A 12,172-nucleotide genomic window follows, 5' to 3' on the forward strand; every position below is an offset into this window, starting at 1 on the left:
AACCATCGTTTACTTTGATTCTGTTAGCATTTAGGAAATTAGTGTCAATTTTTTATTTATTTTTAATGTTAATATTTTGTATTAAAATAAAAAACTCTAATGCACTTAATTTACCAAAAAAAAAAAAAAAATAGCCGAGCTCGAACAGGGTTCCAACCCTATTGAGCCGAGATCGAGCAACATTTTTAGGCTCGTGTCGAGCTCGAGCCTGACCCAAAAGTAAACAAGCCGAGCCTGGACAAGCTCAGCTCGCTTACACCCCTACCGCCAACTTAGAAAAATCATTGAACAAGCCTCGTGTAATAGACAGCAATAGCTAAGAAACTTTGCACCTTAAGGGCATTCAACGGCCTCACCCAATTACTAGTGCTTCTACTTTACCTAGGTCCACTACAATTCCTCTAGTTCAATTAACTGGTAACTAACTGAAAGGATCAACCATCTAATATACTCAGAATATATGTAAGCGGAAGGTAAAAGTGACAGATTTAAAATATGTAAAAATCATAGAGTATGCAAATATTATTATTAGTTATAGACTTAAAACTTCTAGTCAAAATAATCATTCTAATCAAACCTGATACTGCAAACTAGACTTTTAGGTTCTTCCCTTTAAAAGGTCATTTTAAAACAAATAACTTGACAAGCCGCAAATACTACGTAAGTCTAAGACTTAGTAAGTAAATTTTATAGTTGAGTATAAAATGAGCTTTCGTTATGAGTGTAGAAGTAAACATGTGTTTTTAACAAATGTATTTGTTGTTACCTCTGTTATTACACTATAAAAGTATAGTTTTGGTTTTTAAAGAAGTTTATGTGTAACCCAACAACAACTGTGCATAAGTTTTAATGTAGAAAACTAATGTCATAATTAAGTTATAACTATCATATATGGTCTACCTAAGATATTATTCATTCTTAGTAAGGTTGGCATTGCCCCGATGGACCTATAATAAATACTAGTACCCCGAAAATTGCATGTTACTGTCCATAATACTAGCAACCCAACCGAGTCTGACCTCGGGTGGCCCACACAACTAATGATATACGTTCTGTAATTACCCGCCAATCAAACATGGTTGCACAAGTCACGAGCAACTATTAGATCCTAGACCCATATAACACATGCACATACATTAATCATAGAATCAAGTCTATATAAAAAGTCCATGACCATTATACCGCACGTACCGGTGTATCATTTCGTATAATGCATCTTATTAATCAATTATTAAGGCATTTACCCAGTTACATGAAAATTAATTATGCTTATAATATACGTATGCTCAGTTAGCTGACATATAACATATTTTTATGAAAGTAGTCGTAAGTATTTATTTACCTTGTTGATAAGCGCCAAATGATGTACATTCAAGCCCCTTAACTAGCAAATGTTACTTCCTTAGCATTGTTATTTGTTTGATTTCGTGTTGTATTATTATTTTCAGGTTTTAAATAAATATGCAATTAATCCATTGGTTTTGGGTTAAAAGCACACTTTGAGAAGACTTAGAAGATACGGTTAAGCTTAACGAATCATAATAGAGGACCTATATGATGTGGTTAAGTTTAATCAAATCAAGAAAATGATTAAATCGAAATTTCTCTAATTGGAGTCAAAATCGGATTGGGTTCAAATTTGGATTATGCACATGTCTCTGTATTTTGACCATAACTTTCTGCTTATGTATCAGATTGAAGTAAATCAAGTGGCAGTGGAAAGATAACTCAAAATAATACAAATTATTGTGAAATATGAGTTTCCTAATTCGGACGTTTACTATGCCAAAAGCGTCCCGCAATATAAGAACACAAATTTGGACGAATCATATTCCAATTTGTACTTGGATTGTTTCCTAATTTGACTAGGAGATTGAAGTAGAATTTTTCTGGGATTTTTTAGGGTTTGTTTTAGACCCTATAAATAGACCCATTAGCTTTAAGAGAACGTGTGCTTAGTTTTAGACATAAATAATCTTCTTGGAGGCTTGATAAGTTGAAGAAGAGAGGATCATGGCAAGAGGCCATCATAGCACCACGATGAGCAACTAATTCTGTAATAGAGCATTGATGTAGCCATTTCCAAGTAACAATGCTTTAATTGTATTTTAATTTGAGTTTTCCTATATGCGTGATGGTTGTATAACTGTGAGAATTGCTTTTAATGTTTATATTCAATCATTATGAAATTCTTCTATTATCTTAGAAAGTCTTTTATATTGATTGAACACAATCCTTCATATTTTTTGTGATTATGTGAATGATTGTTATACAATGGTTTTAACTGATATATGATCAAGAATGTTAGATAGGGCATGCCTAGGGAAGACAGATTGTACTACACCCTAGTTTAGTGTAATTTAAGTAGACAGTTCGTATCAACCGAAGATGGGTTATGCTATTCTATTGATTGTATGTATCCTATTAAGGAATTAGATATGGCATACCTAAGGAAAACAAATCGTACCGCATCTTGGTGGTTAGGTGGATGGTCTATGCCAACCGAAGATGGGTTATATTTATTCTTTAAATGATGGTATTTTCTTGATTACTTGAGTGAGACGAGCCATGTATCATGCATAATATGAATTTCTCGTATTAATTTATGATTGACCATTGTTATGCGGTTAGTGGTGAAATCAACCCCATATTCTGTCTCTCATTACTACTATCTTTATGTCTTTACTTTTTAATTCATTTACTTTTATAAAACAAAAACCAATTAAACTTCTTTTAATTAAGTTATATTTAATCTTGAAAAACTTGATAACAACACCCGCAGTCCTTGAGGTTCGACACCCTCAATAACGCCCTATCCCACAAGGATTCGTTCTATTGCGAGTGATATTTTATTACTGATATATTTTTGCTTTAAAAAGACCGCATCACTTGTACGCTCGCTCCAATCCTTAGAGATTTCGAGTCTCTACTATAACGAAACATAGTTTATCATTACGCGTAGTACTAAAGATCATATTATAAACACATAAGGGCCTAACCGGAAAGCAATTAGCTAGACGGTCACAAAACCCTAATTTCACAGAATAAGGAGGTGTAATTTCAAGTATGATGCCAGTTTTTGTTCACAAAATTCCTTAAAATGATTAGACTCATATTCACCACCCCTATCAGTCCTTAGTCTTTTAATCATTTTATTTGTTTTTATTCTCAAGTTCAATTTTGTATTTTATGAACATTTCTAAGGCTTCATCTTTGGTCCTTAACAAGTAAAGCTTAGTGAGTTTAGAGTAGCCATCAACAAATATTACATAAAATCTTTTATCACTTATAGTCATTGTGTGCTTTAAATCACTCAAATCACTATATATTAAACCAAGAAGTTTGGTTTCACTTGAAATAGATTTACGCGAGTTCTAGCTAAGTGATTTTGGTCTCGGCACTTTCACAATTTATCCATATTCACTTCACCTGGTGAATTAATGATTCCTGTTTCTTTCATTTTCTTAATATAGCTAAGATTTACATGTCTAAGTCTACCATACCAAACATTAATGGAATCAACCAAGTAAACACAAGAAGATTGATTTTTATTAATGGTATTTAGTACAAAAAGACATTGATCTTCATATCATTTCCTAACAAAAACGTCATGCCTAGCTAAGGTAGCAATATCACTATTAAATAAAACTTTAAGTCTAACCTTACCAAGCAAATGCACCAAAATCAGACTATGCCTAAAGTAAGGAACATGTAGGACATCAAAGAATGAAAGGTTTTATCATAGTTTAGCTTTATGAGAGCTTTCCCTTTGCCTATCACTGATACAAATCTATTGCCCCAACAATCACCCACTTGGTGCTTTCCTCCATTCGTGTGTAGAATGATAAGTGTTCCTTATTTCTACAAATGAGCCTAGTTGTTTTAGAATTGACCACATATCCTTTCACATCCGTGACCATGTGAGTTTCGGATACCATCACCCCAATGATGTCCTCTACATCCATCACATTTGCATTGTTCTTTTTGTTGATCCATTGTTGTGAGTAGTCCTTTGCCAATGCATACCCGCATAATGCCATGATTTGCCACAAAGAAAACAATTTCCCTTTTTCTTTTGTATTAAAGAAAGGGGTTTATTATCTTTCTTCTTATTATAGTTCCAAAATTTTCCTACGCTTATGGTCAAATCTCTTGTAATGTTGTGGAGGCCTACTAGGTCTCTCTTCTACTATATTAGCTTTCAAAACAACTTCCTTAGCTTTATTAACATCCTCCAAGGACCTATTCATTTCTTCTATTTTAATGTGAATTACGGCTTGTTGAAAACTCATGAAAGTTTTCTTTCGCTTGAAATGGAGTTTGTACTCATTTTTAAGAGTTTGGTAGTTTTTCAATAAGACATTGAGTCACAAAGCTTTTGGGTAGACTATTGCTCTCTTTGGCCAATTCGACCATTACATTATAAAACTCATGAATTTGAGAAGCAGTGCTCTTCTCATTGGTCATTTGAAAGTGTAAGAAATTGCTGACCACAAATTTCTTAGTGCCCTCATCCCCAATCACATATCTACCAACTAATTCATCCCATAAGTTCTTAGTGATAGTAAAGTTGCAACAAACATTAAATAACTCATTAGATAAAATATTCAAGATAGTACTAACACATAGCCTGTTAGTCATCACTCAATTTGCTAATTCTTCATAATTCTTCATCAGATATAGGCTTGGTTAAAGTACTAGAGATTTTTGTAAAATCTAAAATAGCAAGAATCTTTTGTTGCCAACGTTTAAAATTATTTTCATCAAAATGTTTAATTTTTGTAGCATCCAAAAGAACCTTAGCAGCAACAAGAATTTGTGCATCCATCGTAATCCACTTTTAAGTTTGTTGGGAAATAATTTGAATGGTGCAAAAATTCTTGTTGAAACAAAATAATACTAATTAAAAAATTAACAATAAGATACATATATATGAGATGAAAGTAGAATAGGAAAAAATCTCATAATGCTATAAAATCATGTAAGAGCGTTGTCCTTAAAAGTTGATTCGTGTCTCCCAAACTATTCAATCCTGTGCAATCGGATTCGTTGACATACAACCTTCTAAAATTAGAGTATAGTATATACCTGCGTTAAAGATATACTTCCAAAACCAAATGCTAATAAAACAACTCGTTTTCTTGTGAGATATTTCTGAATACTCAATCAATAAGATCAGAAAAACTGTTATCTCTTCATAATAAATTAATTTTCTTGTACATATGCGATGTAATGCAAGGCAAAAATCATTCAAAACTTCTCACCAATATTTTATAGTATCGATAGAATATATATTTAGATCGATAGACTCTATTTTGTTATAATTTAAATATATGTAAATTTTGTAGGTAAATATTAATAATGGACTTATGTATGTGCAGTATATAGTACATATTAGGGTCTTTTCATCCCATCGCTAGCCATTGCAGACAGTGCCGAAACCCGCAGAGATCCGCTCGTCTGATCTCCTGAATCGACCCTCTCAATAGCCTTTCGCCGGCCCTAGCAGCTTTTCTATGCCTCAGTTAAAGGTCTGCCCCTTCAGCTTTTGCTTATTATGTACGTCATCATTGAAGATCTTTCAGGCAAAAGAAACACGTATAATACGACAACGTTTTCCGACTTATTTTTATCTTAAATATCTCACACGTGCGGTGCATATCACACGCAGTTTAGCGTGGGAAATTAAATCTGACGTGGAGTTTATGGCTGAAAGATTTTGCAAGATGTAACTATATATGTATATACAAGATGAAAGGTTTCCATTAAGTCTTCCACATATTGTCAAACCCATTAATGATTACCCTGGCTGGTAGCATAATAAAGGCTGATGCAACTTGGTACGTTAGCCTTTTTTCTTTTTTTTTTTTTTTTTTTCTTTTTTTTAATTTTTAAACATGCACCCAAGGAGAAGAGAAAGAGAAGGAAAATAGAAAAACGATTCGAACTAATTACACCTGTTTTATGAAATGTGATTTTCTAATTGAGCTATCACATTGGACCAATTGGATATGTGCGTTGAAGTAATTTGTTGAAGGGTCTTTGAACATGGATAAGGATCCTCATCGTTTCAAATGAAATAAAAGGTATTTATTTTATATATGGGCAAGATTTAAAGTTAATATATCATCTTACGGTATATATAATTTCATATTAATTAAATTTTTAAAAGATGTGTTAATATTGACTTAAAATAAATACTATTAATTTCATTTGAAATTAATTAATGGAAAGGATCCTAATTTGGATTTAACCAAATTGCAATTATTAAATAAACAATTTATTATGGAAATTAAGAGAATCCCTATTCTCTTGATGAGGATTTGATGTTGATCAGTTCAACATTATTGTGTCGTTATGATTAAGGACAATCCTCCTCTCTCTAACTGGCTTTCCATTGTTCTTTTGCCTTTTCTTTTTTGGTTTTTTCTCCTTTGTTTTGGGGGGAGGGGGGACCGGCGGGGGATGAGAGCCTTTGCATAATATTCCACCAAAGCAAATAAAATAAAAAGATACAACAAAACATAATTATTACCATAAATTTTTTTATTAAATAACAACAAAAAAAGAAAAGAAAGAAAACCCGCAACGTCCATATCTGCATGCATGGGTGGTGCTGCTCTTTGATCGAATGCATCAAAATCTGATCAAATGGACCCAAATAATTAAACCATAATCATGCATGCAAATTGCAAAGCACGTGCGTATGAAACATGATACCTAAAATAAATAAAGAAAAAAAGAAAAGAAAGAGAAAATGACATGGAAACTCAACCCCCCCACCCTACACACACACACATACATATATATATATATATATATATATGTCATTACCAACAGGCAACCAAGGTGTGTTGGTTAAAGGGTTTGAGTTCAATATTATAGTAAAAATTGATTGATATTAAAAAAATATATATATATATATATATATTTTTTTTGAAAAAATAAAAAAAATAAGAATGTTTAGTGTGATAATAATAATAATAATAATAATAATTGATGTGATGTAAAAATTAAAAAAAAATATTACAAATAAATAAAAAAGTAAAATAAATAATATCGAATCAAAATTGTTTAACAAACTCACCCCAATCGTCCATCCCACTCAAAGCAACCCCACAAGGCCAATCTGTCCACCCAACCATGGACACAAAGGAAACCACAAAGTACCCCCACAAAGGAACAAACAGATGCACATTGACTTCGATCTTCTTCTTCTCTCTCTCTCTGTCTGTGATCTGTGTCGTACCAAAATGTCCATGCGAAAATGAAAATGGCACCACGTAACACCCACAAATGATGTGGGTAAGGAGGACCGCACCTACAAACTCCACACGTACGCGGAAGATGTACGTTGGGTTGGCCTTATCGTCCTGCCAACGCAAAGATTGTTATCCCCCACCAATTTATGTGGTCTTCCACACCCATCGCCACCTTCTGCTACGTGTCCCACTTCATTGCCCTCCACATGTATCAAATCAGATTACACTTTCATTATTAGATCTCTGCCTTTTAAGACTCCCTATAACTTGTCCTACGTACGTTCCATGTCATCAACTTAATCCAGTTTGACGTGGACTTAAGTTATCATGGCCCCACTCGAATCAAGAGCTGGAGAATTTTAAGAGCCGCCCGCCACACCGACAGTTTATTGCACAGCTAGCCACTGCATGGATAATAATTCGATAAAACTCACTCTGTCACTAGAGACAACTTCCAAGGAGCTCTCTCCGCCGGCGTCCACTTCTCTTATTTCATTCATTCCGGTTGTAAATATATTTAAGTGGACCCAAATCTATTAACTTTATGTTTTTAGAATAAAGTAAAAACTTCGTATAACCATTTATCTCCTCAACAACAATTAATAATTCTTTTTCATTGATCCATTAATGTGTTAGAGTATATTTGAATGGATGAACCACGAAAAATTTTTGTCCCAATTTTCTTTGTTACGCTTTAATTTTATTTTATAATCTTTTCTTTCACGTTCCAGAGTTTTCAAGGTTACTTTTTGTAGCAAGTTTTCTTTCCTTGACTTACTCTAGCTAGGTGGAATTTAAACTCTCGAAGATATGAAATCCCCACGGGCCATGACCATAAAGTTCTATATATTATTTCTACCTTCTTTTTTTTTTTTTAAATTGAAAACCAACTTTTTTTACAAGAAGTTAAAACTATAATTAAAGTCATATTTACATGATGTCATATGGTCTGGATCATGGAAAAAAATGACGATCATTGATTAGTCATGGAAAGGGCTTCCAATGCTGCAGGCTTTCAACCAAAGGCCACCAAAGTCCTTGCTGCTGTCGGAGGTTTTGTGTGGGACAAAACATTTGTTTCCTCGTGGAATTTTATAAACATATATCGCGAAAGCATGCATGTTATTGCTATATATATATATACACACACATATCCTCGATATTAAATTTGGAAAATATTTCGGGTATTACAATTTTTATTATAATTTTTGTGCAAATTAATGTGATAGTCCATAAAATAATTAAGAGTGTATCAGCCACTAATAAATTAGAGGACATAAATTTCCTCCAAACCAGTTTTACATGTGCCTTAGACCGACTCAAGAGATTGTACTTACGTGCGCCACTATCTGAAGTTAGTTATGGATCACAGCCGGAAAAAATTTTCTTCAACTTACTTCAATAGGTGACAAGTGTCATTCAATATCTTTGGGTTTCTCAAAAATTAATGTTTAGGTTCATAGGTTAGTAAAATGGCAATAAATGACTGTTAAAAATATTTAAAACAAAAAACAAAAAAATGTGAGAGATCACACTTGTCACTTATTGAAGTAGGTTGAAGGAAATTTTTTCCAAACTGGTTTAGAGGAAATTTGTTTGATCGGTCAAATTTTTTTGTTAATCATTTTATCAATTAGGAGTACTTTCATGTAAGAGCATTCACAATGGCTTAGCAATTTCTTATTTTTATCTAAAATAGATAAGCAAAACACTAAAAAACCATCGTTGTGAACCGTGCACCGCTACATGTAGGCGTAGGGGCATTGTTCACATATCCATCTCATTAATATACTATCTCTCTTTTCATATCTTTTTTTTTTTCAAAAGTTGAAAAATAAGATCTTTAGGAAAAATACAATCCTTAAAAAAGAAAAAAAAAAAAAAAAAAAGATAATCAGATGTATGGTATATTTTAAAACTTATTAGGTAAAGTATGTACTGATTAGTCGTTTTGCATAAAAATATACATAAACCAATATAAAAGCTCTAAGTTTGTTAGAAATTTTATAATAAGAATGTGCAGTAACCTTAGTTAAATATTACAAACCAGACCAAAGAAAAAGAGAGGATCCATGCATAAGTATTTGAGGAATGCTAGATATATGTCGTATACTATCATTTTCACACTTTTAAAATTACTATTGGATCGGGAGACTTTCTTTTGTCTTATTTATTTTTATTTTTTATATGTATATAAATATATATAATGGATAATAGAGTCCATTAGTAGGGTGACCAAGTAGCTAGATTCCTATAATTAAATAATGGCTGACAAATGGATACTGTACAAGATTCAGAGGATCCATGTGAGGGTATCAACTATCAAAGGAGGACCCACGACATTCCTATATCCATTAGGATTCCATATTTATACACCAATGTTTTATTACACTCATGTAGCGAATATTAATGAGTATGTTTGTCTTCTTGCAATTTTTTTTTTTATTTTTTATTTTTTTAATTATTGTTGTCTTCTTGCAATTATTACTTCTTTCATATTACTCAAATCTTATCTACGTGTACACATCCATCATGTGACTAATTAGTGTCATGGATAAACATATAATTAATTTGTATGCATGTTTTTCTTCTTCAAAAAGGTTGAGTATCTTTGGCAACACTAGTTATTTTAACTATTATCTTTTTAAATACAAATTTCACTTTCTATTTTTAAAAAAATATTATTTTTAAAGGAAGAGAAAAAAAAAAAAAAAAAAAAAGAGAAAAAAAAAGAAGGAAGATTGAGAGAAAAAACAAAAATAGTTCATAATAACGATATTTAACTATAACTACTCTACTAGAGTTGCTCAGAATAAATTAATTGTTAATGTTGAGCTCGATCTCTAACAATATTGTTCAAATCATCATATCTGAAATGCATGAATTTAAATTTTCAGTAATTTGTTGTTCAAATTGTTAAGAATTTAAACAATAAATATGATAGAGTCGTTGTGAAACTCACTTGTCCGAACAAGAAAAAAGCTATCCGATACATGATCGAATAGATGAACTTATTTCATATTTAAAATTCAAATTATTATCCATCTAAATAATAAAATTATTAAGAATTTCTAACCTTTCTATTAGGGTAATTTGCTTTTTCCCACATAGCATTTAGGGTAATTTGCTTGGTTGGTACGAAACATGGACGGCGCCTAGGGTTTGCCACTATAATGATCCTTAATTGGTCCAAAAGTAATTTATCTTTTATTTTATATTCCATTTTTAACCCCCTTCAAATAAAGTTCTCACTCCATTGGTGCGTCACGTGCGTGCGTGAATTTGTGTGGACTTTCATGTACTTAGTTCCTTGTCGGCCGGTGTTCCAATCACCATAGAGCATCTTCGGCGGATGCCGTAAAACTTCTATATCGTTTATATATATAAGATAAATATTATGTCTACGCTTTTCTTTTTTAGGAAGAGCAAAAACACGTGTCGTTATTTTATTAGCGCTGGTGTAGCACTTAACGAAATCTGACAAATGTTTTAGTGAAATTTAACTTTAGGGACTATTTTTTTTATTTGCACATCTTAGGGGACTTTTTGTAATTTAGGATCACCACAGTGTTTGATTTTGCATTTATCCCTCGTTATTTAACATGTACACATAAGAGGGAAGATGAGAGATTCGAATTAATGACCTCCACTTCATGAAGTGTGATCTCCAGTCGATTGAGCTATCCTTTTGAAACCCTTGTTATTTTTATATACCACAGGAAGATCTCATAATATTTTTATATCACATGCAACTTATTGCAAACTGGTATATATAATCACATAAACTAATTTTGTATTTTTCCCCTTTAGAAAAAAAAAAAAAAAAAAAACCATATTTTACTTTTTGATTAACTGTATATTTTGAGGAGTGCTATACATTTCAAATTTGTTTTCTAAAAAGTTGGTTCTCAAATAATGTGTAACCATCTCATAGTGTCTGCTGATGAAACCTGAGCCTTATTCAATTCACATATATAGTACAGGTTCTGAATTTGCCCAACAAGAGTGAGTACACTAAATAGTCTGGTCTTAAAAGGAATTTGCCGTCATATATAAAAACAAAAATACATCGTACGTAAGGCTATGTTCAGAGCTTTAAACATTTGTCGCGATTTATACATGGGGTAAGGCTATGTTCAGAGCTTTATTGGCCTTTCATTCTTAAACCATATGACTATATGAGAGGATACAATGAGTGTGATGATTTGCTTGTGTGACTAAGGCATGTATTAATATCCTCTTCCGCTGTCTTTCTCATTCTCTACCTACTCATGAAGATTCTATATCTTATGCTATAAAAAGGGGCATTGACTATCATGAGCCGGCCACAAGAAGCTAGGGTTTAATCTTAGAGAGCCTTGTAGCTATGTGTCAATTTTCCTCTCATGTGGTTTAAGAATGAAAAGGACGATTTGTTTGTTGGACAACTTGTGTCCAATATTTGAAAACTCAATAGTTATTACTTTTATTTATTTATTTATTTATTATTATTATTATTATTATTTTTTAATTCAAGGAAAATCCTCAAAAGTTTACTCCCTCACCAGAGGGTGGTGCTCCTCTTCGGCAGCTCCAGTATAGTGTTTCTAGTCTCTTCTATAGTTCTTAAGTTTACTTATTACTACAGTACGTGTTGTTTTAGACAGATCTACCTCTAAAATCTATACTTTTTTTTTCAAACGGTCATTTGAGGGAACCCATTTCTTAGCCAATAAGCCCAGAACATTCATATGGCACAAGCCCATAGAATTTAGGTATGTAAATTTTTATTTAAAAATATATATTACGAGTATCAATAAATAAGTGTTTTATTAATAATAATAAAAAAAAAAAGAATCAAGGAATTTGGTAAATGACATGAAAAGAAGGTGGATGTGAAAGGTGAGGATTATATTCTGGGAGATCCAACG

General features: G+C 32.2%; 1 long non-coding RNA gene across 1 annotated transcript; it reads right to left on the reverse strand.

Moving 5' to 3' along the window:
- Positions 1-6,500: 6,500 nt before the first annotated feature.
- Positions 6,501-7,415, reverse strand: LOC132168428 (uncharacterized). Its single transcript, XR_009438871.1, has 2 exons — positions 7,088-7,415; positions 6,501-6,643 (listed from the first exon to the last, which is right to left on the reverse strand). It is a non-coding gene; the product is annotated as an uncharacterized LOC132168428 (long non-coding RNA).
- Positions 7,416-12,172: the final 4,757 nt, after the last annotated feature.

The sequence above is a fragment of the Corylus avellana genome, chromosome ca2 (assembly GCF_901000735.1).
Source record: "Corylus avellana chromosome ca2, CavTom2PMs-1.0".
In the NCBI taxonomy this organism is placed as follows: domain Eukaryota; kingdom Viridiplantae; phylum Streptophyta; class Magnoliopsida; order Fagales; family Betulaceae; genus Corylus; species Corylus avellana.